General features: G+C 37.3%; 1 protein-coding gene and 1 pseudogene across 2 annotated transcripts in view; both read left to right on the top strand.

Moving 5' to 3' along the window:
• Positions 1-15,287, top strand: part of COG5 (component of oligomeric golgi complex 5) — a 285,705-nt gene that overhangs the window by 53,161 nt on the left and 217,257 nt on the right. The window lies entirely within an intron of this gene.
• Positions 11,521-12,486, top strand: LOC115840907 (syntaxin-11-like; annotated as a pseudogene).

The raw sequence follows: 15,287 nt of genomic DNA, 5'->3' as shown, positions 1-15,287 counted from the left end.
CTTCACTGGTCTTTCCTCTGTGCTACACTTTTCTAAAATGGTTGTAACATTTCCACCAGCAATGCGTAAGAGTCCCATTTGCTTTACATCCTTCAGTGCTTGTCATTGTAAATCATTTTAATTTTAGCCAGTCTCATAGATGTGTAGAGGTATCTCTTTATGATTTTAATTTGCATATACATGATTACAAATCATGTTGAACCTGATTTTGGATATTTATTTCCCACTTCATTTATCTTTGTGTAGTGTCTGTCCAGATCTGTTGTCTTTTTTTTTGAAAGACAGTATGAATTTACTTTAAAACTGTGGAACAAATATTACTAAATTACTCAATTCAAACTGGAGTGCATTTTCACCCCTAAGTGCTTCGGGACTAAGCTATCCCATCTCCTTTTATTAACTCTTGTCTCTTACAATGTCTAATGATGACAAAAGGTTAAATTTGTGTGCCTAACCCAAATGTGTGGGATAAGATCTGAGCCTTGGATTGAAGTGCATTTGATTCACACAAAAATAAAAAATGGCTAAGAGGGTTCAATAAAAGACAATCTTGTGAAATACAGGGTAACTAGACTTTTGCCCTTGTTTTAAACTGGGTTTGTCTTCTTATTGAGTTGTGAGAGGTCTTTTATATTCTGGATACAAGTTTGTCAGGTGTGTGTGTGTGAGTGTGAATGTTTTTTGTGAATATATGTGCATTGTCTTTTAATATTCCTAGTGGTGTGATTTGAGCAGAACGTTTTAATTTTGATGAAGCCCAGTGTACCTTTTTCTTTTTTTTTGGGAGGGGGGTGAGTTTTGTTTTATAGTTTGCACTTTTGGAGCCCTATCTAAGACAATCTTTTCCTGTCCTACAGTTGCAAAAAATTTCTTCTACATTTTTTTCTGGAAGTTTTAAAGTTTTAATTTTTGTGTTAAGGTCTATGATTCATGTCAGGGTACTTTTTGATATAATGCAAGGGAAAGGTTGAAGCTTATTTTTTTCCATGAAGATATCTAATTGATTCAGTGCCATTTGTTGAAAAGACCTTCCTCTCTCCACTGAATTACCTTGGGGCTTTTTTAGAAAATCAATTGACTCTATATCTGTAGGTGTATTTTTGAACTCTATTCTGTTCCATTTATCTATGTGTCTGTCCTTATTTCACATATCTTTATATTTTGATTACTGTAGCCATCTTGAATTTGCATTTAAAGTCTATTTCTTTGTAGATGGAGTGTTCTTGAGTCTTGCTTTATTATCTGTTCTTTTATAATTTCAGTTTCCTTTTGTTTGGAGTGTTCATATATATTTTTACTAGTTATTGATATGGTTGGATTGAGTTTGCCATTTTGCTATATTCTATTTTTATCATCTTTTTTCTTTTGTTCCTGTCTTTCTTTCCTGCTTTTTTTCTTTTGTCCTTTTTTCGTAAACCATTTTTAAGTGTAAAATTCAGTGTTATTAAGTACATTCACAGTGTTGTGTCACCCTCAACACTATTTCCAGAACCTTTCCATCATATCCCAAAGAGAAACGCTGTATTCATCAACCAGTAACTCCCCATTTTCCTGTTTCCCCAGTCCTTGGTAACCTCTGTTCTACTTTTTGTCTCTGAATTTACCTATTTTAGGTACTTAATGTAAGTGGAATAATACAGTATTTGTCCTTTTGTGTCTGGCTAATTTCACTTAGCATAACGTTTTCAAGGTTCATCTGTGTTGTAGCGTGTATCAGAACTTCATTCCATTTTTTATGGCTGAATAATATTGCATTGTATATCACTTTTTGTTTATTCATCTCTTGATAGACACTTGGCTAGTTTCCACTTTTTGAAAAGGCTTTTATAAATAATGCTGCTATGAACATTGGTGTTCGAGTATCTGTTTGAGTCCTTGTTTACAGTTCTTTTGGGTATATATCTAGGTGTGGGATTTCTGGGTCATATGGTAATTCTGTGTTTAACAGTTTAAGGATCTGCCAAACAGTATTCCACCGTAGGTGCCCTTTTTACATTCCCACCAACAGTGCACTAGAATTTGAATTTCTCCACATCTTTATCAACCCCTGTTATTTTCCTTTTTGTTTTTTTAAATAATTGTCACCCTAATAAGTGTGAAGGTAACATCTTAAAGTTTCGATTTGCATTTTCCTAAAGACTGGTGATGTTGAACATGTTTTCATGTACTTATTGACCATTTTATATCTTATTTGGTGAAATGTTTTTTAAGTCTTTTATCCATTTTAAAAACTGAGTCGTTTGTTTTTTGTTGTTGAGTTCTAAATATATTCTGGATACTAGTCCTTGTCAGCTAAAATATTTTTTCCCACAAATATTTTCTCCCATTCTGTGAGTTGTCTTTCCACTCTCTTGATAGTATCCTTTGATGGAGAATTTTTTATTTTGATGAAGTCCAGTTTATCCAATTTTTCTTTTGTTCTCTGTGCTTTTGGTGTAATACTTAAGAAACGGTTGCCAAATCTAGCTCAGTGAAGATTTCCCCCTTGTTTTTCTTCTAAGAGTTTTGTAGTTTTGGCTCTTCAATTTAGATCTTTGATCCATTTTGAGTTAATTTTTATATGTGGTGTAAGGTGGGATCTAGCTTCATGCTTTTTGCATGTGGATATCCAGTTTTCCTCACGCTGTTTGTTCAAAACATTATCCTTTCACCACTGAATGGACTTGGCACCATTGTCAAAATTTAATTGACCATTTATGTAACTCTTTATTTCTGGGCTTTGTCTTCTATTCCATTGGTGTATGGAATATGTATCATTATGCTGGTACCATACTGTTATGATTACTAAAGCTTTGTTGTAAGTTTCAAAATTCAGAAGATCAAGTCTTCCCACTTTGTTCTTCTTTTTCAGAAGTGTTTTGACTATTTAGTATCCCTCGATGAGTTTTTCTATTTCTGTAAAAAAATGCCTTTGGGAATTTTATAGGGATTGTATTACGTCTGTAGATCATTTTGGGTGGTATTGTCACCTTAAAGTATTAAGGCTTTTAGTTCATGAACACAGATGTCTTTCCATTTATTTAGATCTTTAATTTCTTTTGGCAGTCTTTTATAGTTTTCAATGCATAAGGCTTTCAGCCTCCTTAATTAAATTTATTCCTAAGTATTTTATTCTTTATAATACTTTTGTAAATGGAATTGTTTTCTTTATTTTTGAATTGTTCATTGCTAGTATATAGAAATACAACTGATTTTTGTGTGTTGTTGATTTTGTGTCCTGCAACTTGGCTGAATTCATTTTTTAGCTGTGTGTGTGTGTGTGTGTGTGTGTGTGTGTGTGTGTGTGTGTGTGTGGTCTTTAGGGTTTTCTACATATAAGATCTTGTCATCTGTGAAGAGAGATAATTTTACTTCTTCCTTTCCACTTTGAATGCCTTTGATTTATTTTTCTTGCCTGTTTGTGCAGGCTAGAACTTTCAGTACTTTGTTGAATAGAAGTGGTGAAAGCGAACATCCTTACCTTGTTTCTGATCTTAGGGAAAAGCATTCAGTCTTTAATCATTGAGTATGATGTTAGCTGTGTGTTTTTCATGTATGACTGTTATTATGCTGAGGAAATTCTCTTGTATTTCTAATTTACTTAGTGTTTTTATTGCAAAAGTGTGTTGAATTTTGTCAGATGCTTTTTCTGCATCAGGATGGCCATGTGGTTTTTTTCCCTCTTCATTCTAGTAATGTGGTCTCTTGCTTTGATTTTTGTATGTTGACCTATTCTTGTATACCAGGGATAAATCCCACTAGGTCACAGTCTATAATCCTTTTAATATGTTGTTGAATTCAGTTTGTTAGTATGTTGTTGAGGATTTTTGCATACATATATATGGGGTTTTTTTGGCTCTGCCGCATGGCTTGCAGGGTCTTAGTTCCCTGACTAGGGATCGAACCTGCGCCCTTGGCAGTAAAAGCATGGAATCCTAATCACTGGACTGCCAGGGAATTCCCGCATCTATATTTATAAGAGATATTGGCTTGCAGTTTTCTTTTCTTGTAGTGTCTCTGTCTGGTTTTGATATTAGGGTAATGCTGACCTAATAGAATGAGTTAGGAAGTGTTCCCTTCTCTTCAATTTTTGGAACAGTTTGAGAAGTTTTTGGTATTTATTCTTCTTTAGATGTCTGGTAGAATTCACCAGTGAAGCCATCTGGTCCTAGGCTTTTCTTTGTTGGAATTTCTTGTTTTCTTTGTGTTAATAAGATAGTTCTGTGTATTCCATTTTATTTTGTCTATGAACTTTTTAGCTATAAGTTTATATTATTTTTGCAGGAATTCCTAGGGATTACAACATGCATCTTTAATTTAGCACAATCTACTTAGTGCTTATGTTGAATTACTTCAGGTGAAATATTAGCTGTTTTGAAGTCATTGTCTACTAAATCCCTTGTATGAGCCCACTTGCAGAGTCAATTTCTTTGATCTGCCTTTAAAATTTTTTTTTCATGAGTATGGGTTATGTACATCTGTTTCTTTGCATGTGGAATAATTTTTTATTGAAGTATAGTTGATTTACAGTATTGTGTTAGTTTCTGGTGTGCAGAGAAATGATTCAGTTATACATATATATATACATTCTTTTTAATATTCTTTTCTGTTATGGTTTATTACAGGATTCTGACTATGGTTCCCTGTGCTATATAGTAGGACCTTGTTGTTTATTTATTTTATATATAGTACGTAGTTTGTATCTGCTAATCCCAAACTCCTAATTTATCCCTCCCCCACTTCCTTTCCTCTTTGGGCACTATAAGTTTGTTTTCTGTCTGTGAGTTTGTTTCTGTTTTATAAATAAGTTCATTTGTGTCATATTTTAGATTCTGCATATAAGTATCATATGGCATTTGTCTTTCTCTTTCTGATTTGCTTCACTTAGTATGATATGCTTTAGGTCCATCCGTGTTGCTGCAAATGGCATTATTTCATTCTTTTTTACCAAATAGTATTCCATAGTGTCTATATACCACATCTTCTTTATCCATTCATCTGTCAATGGACATTTAGTTTGCTTCCCTGTCTCGGCTATTGTAAATAGTGCTGCTGTGAACATTGGGGTGCATGTATCTTTTTGAATTATAGTTTTCTCCGGATATATACCCAGGAGTGGGATTGCTGGATCCTATGGTAACTCTATTATAGTTTTTTAAGGAACCTCCATACTGTTCTCCATAGTGGCTGTTACCAACTTACATTCCCACCAACAGTGTATGAGGGTTCCCTTTTCTCCACACCCTCTCGCACATTTGTTATTGCTAGGCTTTTTAATGATGGCCATTCTGACTGGTGTGAGGTGATAACCTCATTGTAGTTTTGATTTGCATTTCTCTAATAATTAGCAGTGTTGAGCATCTTTTCATGTGCCTGTTGGCCATCTGTATGTCTTCTTTGGAAAATTGTCTATTTAGGTCTTCTGCCCATTGTTTGAGTGGGTTGTTTGTTTTTTTTGGTTTTGAGTTGTATGATCTGTTCGTATATTTTGGAAATTAAGCCCTTGTCGGTCACATTGTTTGCAAATATTTTCTCCCAATCCATAGGTTGTCTTTTTGTTTTGTTTATGGTTTCCTTTGCTATGCAGAAGCTTCTAAGTTTGATTATGTCCCACTTGTTTATTTTTGCTTTTATTTCTGTTGCGTTGGGAGACTGACCTAAGAAAACATTGATACGAATTACGTTAGAGAATGTTTTGCCTGTGTTCTCTTCTAGGAGTTTTATGGTGTAGTGTCTTATATTTAAGTCTTTAAGCCACTTTGGACTTATTTCTGTATATGGTATAAGGGTGTGTTCTAACTTCATTGATTTACATGTGGCTGTCCAGCTTTTCCCAACCACTTGCTGAAGAGACTGTCTTTTTTCCATTGTGTATTCTTGCCACCTTTGTTGAAGGTAGGTGTATGGGTTTATTTCTGGGCTCTCTATTCTGTACTGTTGATCCAACATATGGAGTAATTTTGGGTTGAAAACTGGACATTGTGGATAATATATTTGTCATTTGAGATTCTACTGTGTTCTCTGAGGATTGTTTTTTGTTGTTATTGTTCCAGCTGGCAGTTAAGTTCTCTGATCTCAAGCTACACATTCTTTCCCCTGTACTGTGTGGTCTTCATCTCTGCTCAGTTCTTCTGGTTTATAGCTATTACTTTAGTAACCTGGTACCTGATAGATAGATCAGCCCTGTACCTCTGTAGTTTAGATGTCACCAAGAATTTTGTCAGAGTTGATACTAAGATCATGGGCCTCAGGTTTTGTGTATCTTTTTTTCCTTTAGAGTTTCCTTCCTAAATTTCCAGTTGCTCTTTCAGCTCTGAGCTCTGTCCTGTGACACCTCAAGTTATAGTAAGGCCCCAGCTTTCTGCTGCTTGAGCTGTGTACTGTTTGGGGAAAACCATCAGTCTAAAAACAGCAGTAAACTCACATGGCTTGCCAGTCTTTTACTGGTAGACACCCCTCTGATTTTTGCTTGCTTTTCCCCATCCTCCTGGATCCTCCCTTCTCCCCCTCCTCCTGGGTCCTCCCTTCTCCCCCATGTGTATATTTTAATGGTAAGCCAGGGATTTGGGTCTTGCTCCTGCTGTGGCTCTATTCTTTTTAGGATTTTTCTTTCTAAATTTATAGTTACTCTGTCTTAATTCGTGTTCTCTACCATCTCTGGACTGTAAATCTGTATTTTTCTGCTGCAAGAACTGTGGGCATTGGAATGGGAGTTGATGGCGGTAATGGTGGTCAGTGCCCTTAGGCAAAAAACGCCAAACTTGGAATCCTTACCCATTGAAATTTATATATTTCAAATGTAACCCTTCCTTCCCTATGTTCCTGCCTTTGATCACTTTCCAGGGCCTTCAAATAAGTGTGTTCTTAAAAATGGCTAATCTAGGTTTAGAAATTATCTGCAGGAAACTATGCTTGACCAATTTACTCTGCCATTAGTGGAAACTAGACTAAAATAATTCGTATGTGCCTTTTGCGCATATGCACTCAAAGTCCATAAAATCAAATGAGCATTGTAAATTTGAATCACTTTGATAAAAATTTCTGTAGGTTGAGATTCCAAACTAATTTTAGTTTTTAAATATGCTTAGAGGTAATGTTCAGTGCAGACTTGAATTTTATGTATATAAAATCTCTGTATTCCCAAAGAATGAATGGATACAAGAACGTTTCATAGAGTCTAAGTAACCTTACAGACTTAGAACAATAAATTTGCCAAGGCACTTTATCATTACTTTGCCTTTTGGAGTCTACTGGTATTAAAAGTTATTACTTTGTTTTGGAAGGATGACATTTTGTGGAAATTTTTACTTAAAGACTAAAATCAGTTTTATGGGATCTTTTTTCTCTCTGTTCATCTATTCTCTAAGGCAAGTCTTTTGTTTACTTAGAAGAGCAACAGAAAAATTATACCCATAGAAGTTATTCTTTCGCTTTTCCAAAACTAGTTTAAAGCAGCAACACCCTTTCTTTAGTCTTCAGATATATTTAATATGGGGATTCTAAGATTCTGGCTGGTTGTCTTGCACTCATGGGTCTTATTACCATTTTAACAAATTCATTTTTGTTTCTGTGATAGAAAAAGTGTCATGGTGTTCAGAAAACCTCATCTAAGCCTGTGTGTCTTCCAGTGTGTCTTTAGCTTTGTGAGAAGCTTTCTTCCAGATAAAGATTTGTGGAACATAAAGAAAGTGAACAGAGAGAGAGCCTAATGGTAGAAACCAGTGCTATTTTACAGTGAGAAATATAGTTAGCTTTGAGTAAGTTGTTAATATATTTAGGTGTTTTTCCATTTAAAAAGAAGTAAGGATTTAATGATAATGTCTACTTAAATTGATGGATTCTCTGATAGTAGTAGTATTTGATGAAGATTGCTTAGCATTTTGAACTGTTTTATCCTAAGAACTTTTCTTCTTTAGCCAAAAGGTGGTGACATGCTCTTTTGTTCCTCGCTTCAAGTCTGTGCAGCTCAGCATGTGGTGTTGTATGGTAAGCACAATAGTGCGCCCCCTCAAGGATATTCTCATCTTAGTCACTGGAACCTTTGAATATATTACCTTATGTGGCAGAAGGGACTTCACAAATGTGATTAAGGTTATGGACCTTGAGATCGGAGATTAGTCTGGATTATCCAGATGGGACCATTCTAAATACTTGAGTTTATAAAAGTGAAAGAGGAAGGCAGAAGAGTGAGCCAGAGAGCTGCAATGGTAGAAGAAGAGGCAGGAGAGATTTGAACCGTGAAAGTACTTAACCTGCCATTGATGGCTGTGAAGATAAAGGAAGGGACTCATGGACATGCAGATGTCCTTTAGTAGCTGGGAACTGTCCCCAGCTCACAGGCAGCAAGGAAATGGGGACCTCAGTGCTACAACCTGAAGGAATTAAATTCTGCTAACAAATTGAATGAGCAAGGAGATGGTATCTCCCTTAGAACTTCCAGAAAGGAATGCAGCTATGCCAACACCTTGATTTTAGCCCACTGTGACTCATTTTGGACTTCTAACCTCCAAAACTGGAAGATAATAAATTTGTAGCTTTCAGGCCTCTAAAGTCTGTGGTAGTTTGTTCTGGCAGCAAATAAGAAACAAATGCATCTATACCATATCAGCTACATGGAAGGAGGATTCTTTGTGTTTTGGAGGAAAGAGAATGGCTGATCTGTAAAGTTCTGCCCTAGAAAGACATTAGAGTCAAAACAAAATAAAATACGGTGTTTTAATGTGTCCTGGTTCTCCTCAAGAAGAAAGTGCCAGAGTTATATGTCTTTTTATTGGCAGGAAACATACCTTTTTTATACACAGATATGAAATGTTAACTAATATTTTTAAAGTAAACAGCTGTAATGGGACAGGGCTTATAAAGTATCCTGCATACTCTTCTGATATCATGGCTAATTATACATTTTTTTCCCCTGTTGCTGTTAAGAAACAAATAATGGCCTCAGGCCAATTTAAGGTTTTACAGGTAAATAATTTGGGAGTACAAGAAAACTACTTTTTATTCTAATCAGGTTTACATATTCAATTCTCTGCTGATACATATGTTTTAAAACCCTACTGTGTGCTTGTCTCTAAGACTGTTTCTGTTTTACAGTTATGTTCATTCTTGGTCTTCGGGATGCTTGTAGGATGTTATTCCAGATCTGGTTATAGGCATGTGATGGAGCCTGGTTATGAGCCATAGTTACTTAACTTCTAACAGAAATAAGAATAATATTTAGTCAGGATCTCAATACAGGAAGAAAAATGTGAACAGAACATTTTTCATAGAATTTCCTAGTAAGGTTAGTAGTTCAAAATCTTGTTCGTTTTTATCATTTATTTATTTATATTTTTGTTGTTGTTTTTGCGGTACGCGGGCCTCTCACTGTTGTGGCCTCTCCCGTTGCGGAGCACAGGCTCCGGACGTGCAGGCTCAGCGGCCATGGCTCACGGGCCCAGCCGCTCCGTGGCATGTGGGATCTTCCCGGACCGGGGCACGAACCTTGTCCCCTGCATCAGCAGGCGGACTCTCAACCACTGCGCCACCAGGGAAGCCCTCTTGTTCGTTTTTAAACTGTGTTCTGAGAAATCCGGCTTGGTCTTCTCCATAAATACTGAACAGTGGTAATTGCTGGACAGAGGGTGGAGGAGAGAGAGAACGTATTGTTTGTTTTTTTTAAAATAAGGTTTGGGGATACTTAAGAACAGACATCTAATTGATGTGGAGACTTTCTCCCTAAAACAAAGTAATGAAATTGATATTCTAGAGTAGGTTAAAATGTAGCAATGAAAATAAAAACTGAAAAGGAGTAGCTGGGAAGACTTGTACTGAGGATAAATGATTTATGAACAAATTTTGTTGAATGGGCACTTGCAGGCTAGTTATTTTAATGTAATAACTAGAAAAGCACAGTATACACAAACTTTTCTTCCATCAAAGTAGTATTCACTTTATTAACATTTTAGAGACTTCAGAATGTCATAAAATTATACCATAAAGTAATGTAATTGTTCCTGCTATGTAGTTTGTGATTAAGAGACAGGAGAACATAGGCTTTGAAGCCATCTAGAGCTTGATTTAAATCCCATTTGCATCGCTCCTGCTAACTGTGTGAATATCGACAAGGTAAATTCTCTCAGATTTCAAAGGACTTTTGGGTAGATTTAATGAGACAAAATTATAGATTGCTTTCAACCTTGTCTAGCATATAGTAGGTCCCTCCAATATTGCTTTCCTCTTATCCTTCTTTCTTTAGAAATAGAACTAAAGGATGAATTTATATATTTTGAAAGTGACAGTGGTTATACGTCATCATATGTGGTCGTGTGTTCTACTCTTATATGTACAAAAATGACATCTTTTTTGTTTTTTCTTAAAAAATCGCATAATATACATTTCTTGTGTATTTTTTCTGGTAACACAATAGTGAAGTATTACTATGAAGATATTCAAGTTCAAGTTGGGCACTGATGTAGAATAAACACAGTAAAGTGAAAATCAGATCTCAAATACTGAGACGAGAAAAAGTACTTTTTGAGGAACTACAGTAATCAATACATAGTGATTTTTTTGGTAACTACATGACATAATTGAATTGAAAATACATTAAAAAAATAAAATTTCAGAAAAATGATAAAAGCTGTCATTGTTTGCTTTGTGGCAAGTACTGTGCTAAACACTGTATATATTTTATCTCATTGAGGTTTCACAACAGCCTCTGAGGTAGATGTTATCATTTTGCAGTTGGGGAAACAGAGTCTGGATGAGACAAGTAACATTCCTAGGATCACACAGCTAGTAAGAAGAGGACTTCTCCTTGCACTTATTATTTATTTCTTCCACTTGTACTCTGGTGGAGGTGCTAATGAGAACCAAAAAGTGCTCTAAGACAAAAGAATTGTGTGAAGTTGGGACTTTTGTAAATTTTGGGTAGAGGCTGTAACAATATTATTTGTTAGTGGAAGTTGAAGGACTTGTACAGCTTAAAAGCAATTAAAAAAATTTTAACGTAATGGTTAAAGTGGTGGGGGCGGTGGTGGTGGGATGAATTGGGAGATTGGGATTGACATATATACACTAATACGTATAAAACAGATAACTAATAAGAACCTGCTGTATAAAAAATAAATACAATAAAATTCAAAAAAAAGAATAGGGTTTCAAGAAATCAGATGGAGCAGCCAGCTTTCAACACCCAGAGCTAGTGACGCAAGGCCATGTCAGCTCCTACCAAGGATTCCTGCTCACACTGGGATAGGTAAGGTAAGGAGCTGTGGACCTGAGAGGAACATCTGTCAGCTCTCCAAAGTCTTCTCAACATCATCCCCAAAGCAGGTATCCTCAAGGAAAGACTGTCTGTTGAATCTGGCCAGGAAAGAATGCTGGTTGTGGTCCATGAACTCACAGAAATTATAAACCATCTTTGAGGAAAGAATCAGTCCATCTGAAGAGTGTGTTAAAGGGAAAAATAAGACAAATGAAGACATGGAGCTGCAGCAAGGGGACAAAATGGATGAAGAGGAAAAAGAGAAGAAAACCACATCTCAACCCCAAAGCATAATGAAGGACCGGTTAGTAGAACTTGTGGAGTAACCAGGCGATATGAACAGAAGTTCCCAGACAAGGACGATGAATTTGACTCACCTCCCGAGGATATCATGTTCAAGACGGACCACATCCTGGAATCCTGGTACCGAGACATCCAGGACCTTCAGGATGAAAACCAGCAGCTGACTGCCGACGTGAAGCGGCTGGGAAAGCAGAACACCCGCTTCCTCACGTCCATGCGGCGCCTCAGTATCATCAAGCGCCGCATCAACTCTTGCCAAGGACATCAAGGCGCAGGGCGAGAGCATCCACCGCAAGCTGAGCGCCATGAAGGCACTGAGCGAGGACGCTGAGTCGCAGCACGGCGCGCACTCGCCCGTGGCGCACATCACGCGCGCACGGTACAGCGCTCTCACCCACCCGTTCCCAGGCCGCCATGCACGAGTACAACCAGGCCGAGATGAAGCAGCGCGAAAACTGCAAGATCCGCATCCAGCGCCACCTGGAGATCATGGGCAAGGACATGTCAGGCGACCAGATCGAGGACATGTTCGAACAAGGCAAGTGGGACGTGTTCTCAGAGAACCTGCTGGCGGACGTGAAGGGTGTGCGGGCGGCCGTCAACGAGATCGAGAGCCGCCACCGTGAGATGCTGCGGCTTGGAGAGCCGCATCTGCGACCTGCACGACCTCTTCCTGCAGATGGCCATGCTGGTGGAGCAGCAGGCTGATACCCCGGACGTCATCGAGTTCAACGTGCAGAAGACACTCGACTACACCGGCCAGGACAAGGTGCAGGTGCGCAAGGCCGTGCAGTACAAGAAGAAGAACCCCTGCCGGACCGTCTGCTGCTTCTGCTGCCCCTGCCTCAACTAGCAGGGGGCCCAGGCCGCCACACCCCATCCCCGATCGGAATGGTGGGGGGAAGCACACTGGGAAAGATTTTGAGGCTGTCTGCACAGGGGTGAGTTGCCCTAATCCCTAGGGACCTCAGTCTTTAGAGAAGGAAAAAACTCGAGGTCCCAGAATTCCAGTCCAGCTGGTACTTGGATTGTGAGGTCATTATGTGGCACATAGCACCCTTGCCTCTTAAAGGAAGCCAAATAAGGAACAGATGTGGTAGCTTACTCTATAATACATGTCCAAGGCATGTTTGTTTGTACATGGACCTCTTGGAGGAAGTCAGTTCTGCATCGGCTCACAGTATGAGCTCCTTATCAAGACTTCATTTAAACGATCCTGAAAGTACCGCGGTTGTGTTCATTTTCAAGTGAACTGACCTTGGGAAAAACTGCACATCTTCCATTTCTGATTCTTCATCTGGTTTACGCTATGTGATTCCCACCTGGATGTATATCTTCTTTCTGCTCATCTCCTCTACTTATTAAAATCACATTTAACACTTAAAAAAAAAAAAAGGAAAAATAAGTGCTTGGGAGAGAAGAGAAAAAGAATTTAATGTAATGGTTCCTCTTCTCCATTGATGCTGCCTGCATTTCTTTCTTTCTTTCTTTTTTTTTTTTTTTTGTGGTACGCAGGCCTCTCGCTGTTGTGGCCTCTCCCGTTGCGGAGCACAGACTCCGGACGCACAGGCTCAGCGGCCATGGCTCACGGGCCCAGCTGCTCCGTGGCACGTGAGATCTTCCCAGACCGGGGCACGAACCCGTGTCCCCTGCATCGGCAGGCGGACTCTCAACCACTGCGCCACCAGGGAAGCCCAACCAGGATTAATTTTAATTTAACTTTTCTCGTTCTTTTCATTCTGTTTGATCTGATTTTATTATATTTATTTCCTCATTTAATTTATCTAAAATTGGATGCTTTTAAAAGTTGTCTTATATTTTTCTTAGAATAAGGAAGGCTATAAATAAATTATGTATAATATTTACCAATTTTGCTTTCCTACTTTCTTCCTAACACTAAGAATAATTTTTGTTTTAGGGACTTCCTTGGCAGTCCAGTGCTTAAGACTGCGTGCTTCCACTACAGGGGGCGTGGGCTCGATCCCCGGTTGGGGAACTAAGATGCTGCATGCCGCGTGGCGTGGTTAAAAAAAATAATAATAATTAAAAAAAAGTTTTTGTTTTAGTTTTCGACGACATGCTCTTGTGAGGATCTTTTTGAATTTGTAGATGTTGGCTGCAGGGAAAAAGCACGCATACAGATACACATTAAATTTTGCACACAATTTCAGGGGATTTATGAAACTCCAGGAAGCCCTACACCAAAGTCATTGTTTATCTGAAATGTATTTTTTGGCACATGTTTTTCTGTAAGGTGGCTATATTCAATCATCTAAACTGTTTTCTTTATATATTTAAATTGTATTCACTAGCAGCCCATTTTCAATAATGCTAACTCACTCTATGGTTCTGTTGGTTCTGTGATTCAGTGAAAATGCTAAAAAAGCAAAAGAATTACAACAGAAAATAATATCAGTGTTGTTGGAAAGAATTCTTAGTGAAAGGGTTAAAAAGAAATGTTCCCAGGGTAGTGCTTCTGTAATACCATTTGAAGTATTTAAGTAACGCTGAATACCATTGTTACTTAAACTGTTATAAAACAGAATAGGAAATTAAAGTAGTCATAAATTACCAAAGAGTAGCTGAATATTTCCTAAATTGTGTTGATGGCACAAACAAAGGAAATTACAATAATAAAGGAAAAATGTTTGACTCAAACCATCTACCTAACTTTAGTGACATCTGTTCAAAAGATACACAAAATAGAGTTTTTTAGTATTTTCCCTGAGAACTTATTTTAGAAGTAATAAGTTTTGTATTGAAATGAGCAAAAATATGCCAGTGTAGTGCTTACCTTCTGGTCAGAATAAGATAACATTATGACAAACACTAGTTGTGCAGTTTATAATTGACAGAATATTTTGGCTGAATGAAGTGAAAGTAACACTTTATAGTGTCATCTTCTTTATGTTTAGTACTATTTTATCTTCTGAGTATATGATTTTTAAAGGAAACTTCTGCCTAGGTAACTTCTTTTTAGAAAATAGAATTTTATTTCTTAAGGAAACAGATGTCCTGCTGAAATGTAGTATATATGGTTCAATTAAAATTTTATTAGTTAAAATGAAGTAAGCTTAAAAATTTTTTCCTTAAGAAGGCACTGTGGCCTGAATTGAGTTCAGAGCTGCTTCTATATCTTTTCATTTATTAGTTACTTGAATGTCTGTCACTTTGATACACAGTCTGTCTTCTGGTATATAAAGTAATGGTCCTTAAGCTTTAGCACACAAATCACCTGAGGGTACTTATTAAAACTTATTATTCAGGGCTGCAGCCATAGCTGTTCTGACTCCTAACGTAAAGGTGGGACCCAGAAACTGCAGTTTCCAAACAGACACCATAGAGGTTCTGATGTAGGTGGGCTATAGTTTGAGGAACTCTCTCCTAAACAAGGTTCCGTAGGGTCAGAAGTTTAAAAATTGTTCCTTTCAATTTCACAAATATTTACTCTTCCATTAGTATTTATCAGTCACTTTTTTGGGGAAGCATTATGAAAGGTGATATTAGTATTACAGACCATTATTTTATTGTGTGGATTAAATACAGTTTAATAAATTTAGGTAACTACAGTTTGCTAGCATTTTGTTGCTTGTAAGAAGTGATACTTGGAAAAAATTCAACAGCAAAAGAAAGACTGCAGCTTTTTAAGAATTGGGAAGAAAATTGTTTAAGTGTATATTATGTAGTTTGATTTTTTACATTTCTGAGTGAGGCATTAACAATGTTAGAGTGAAATACATATGTTTGGTTCTTCTCT

Source organism: Globicephala melas, chromosome 9 (assembly GCF_963455315.2).
Source record: "Globicephala melas chromosome 9, mGloMel1.2, whole genome shotgun sequence".
NCBI classification, from domain to species: domain Eukaryota; kingdom Metazoa; phylum Chordata; class Mammalia; order Artiodactyla; family Delphinidae; genus Globicephala; species Globicephala melas.
Note: the sequence above shows the minus strand (reverse complement) of the source record. Positions and strands in the feature narration are given on the sequence as shown.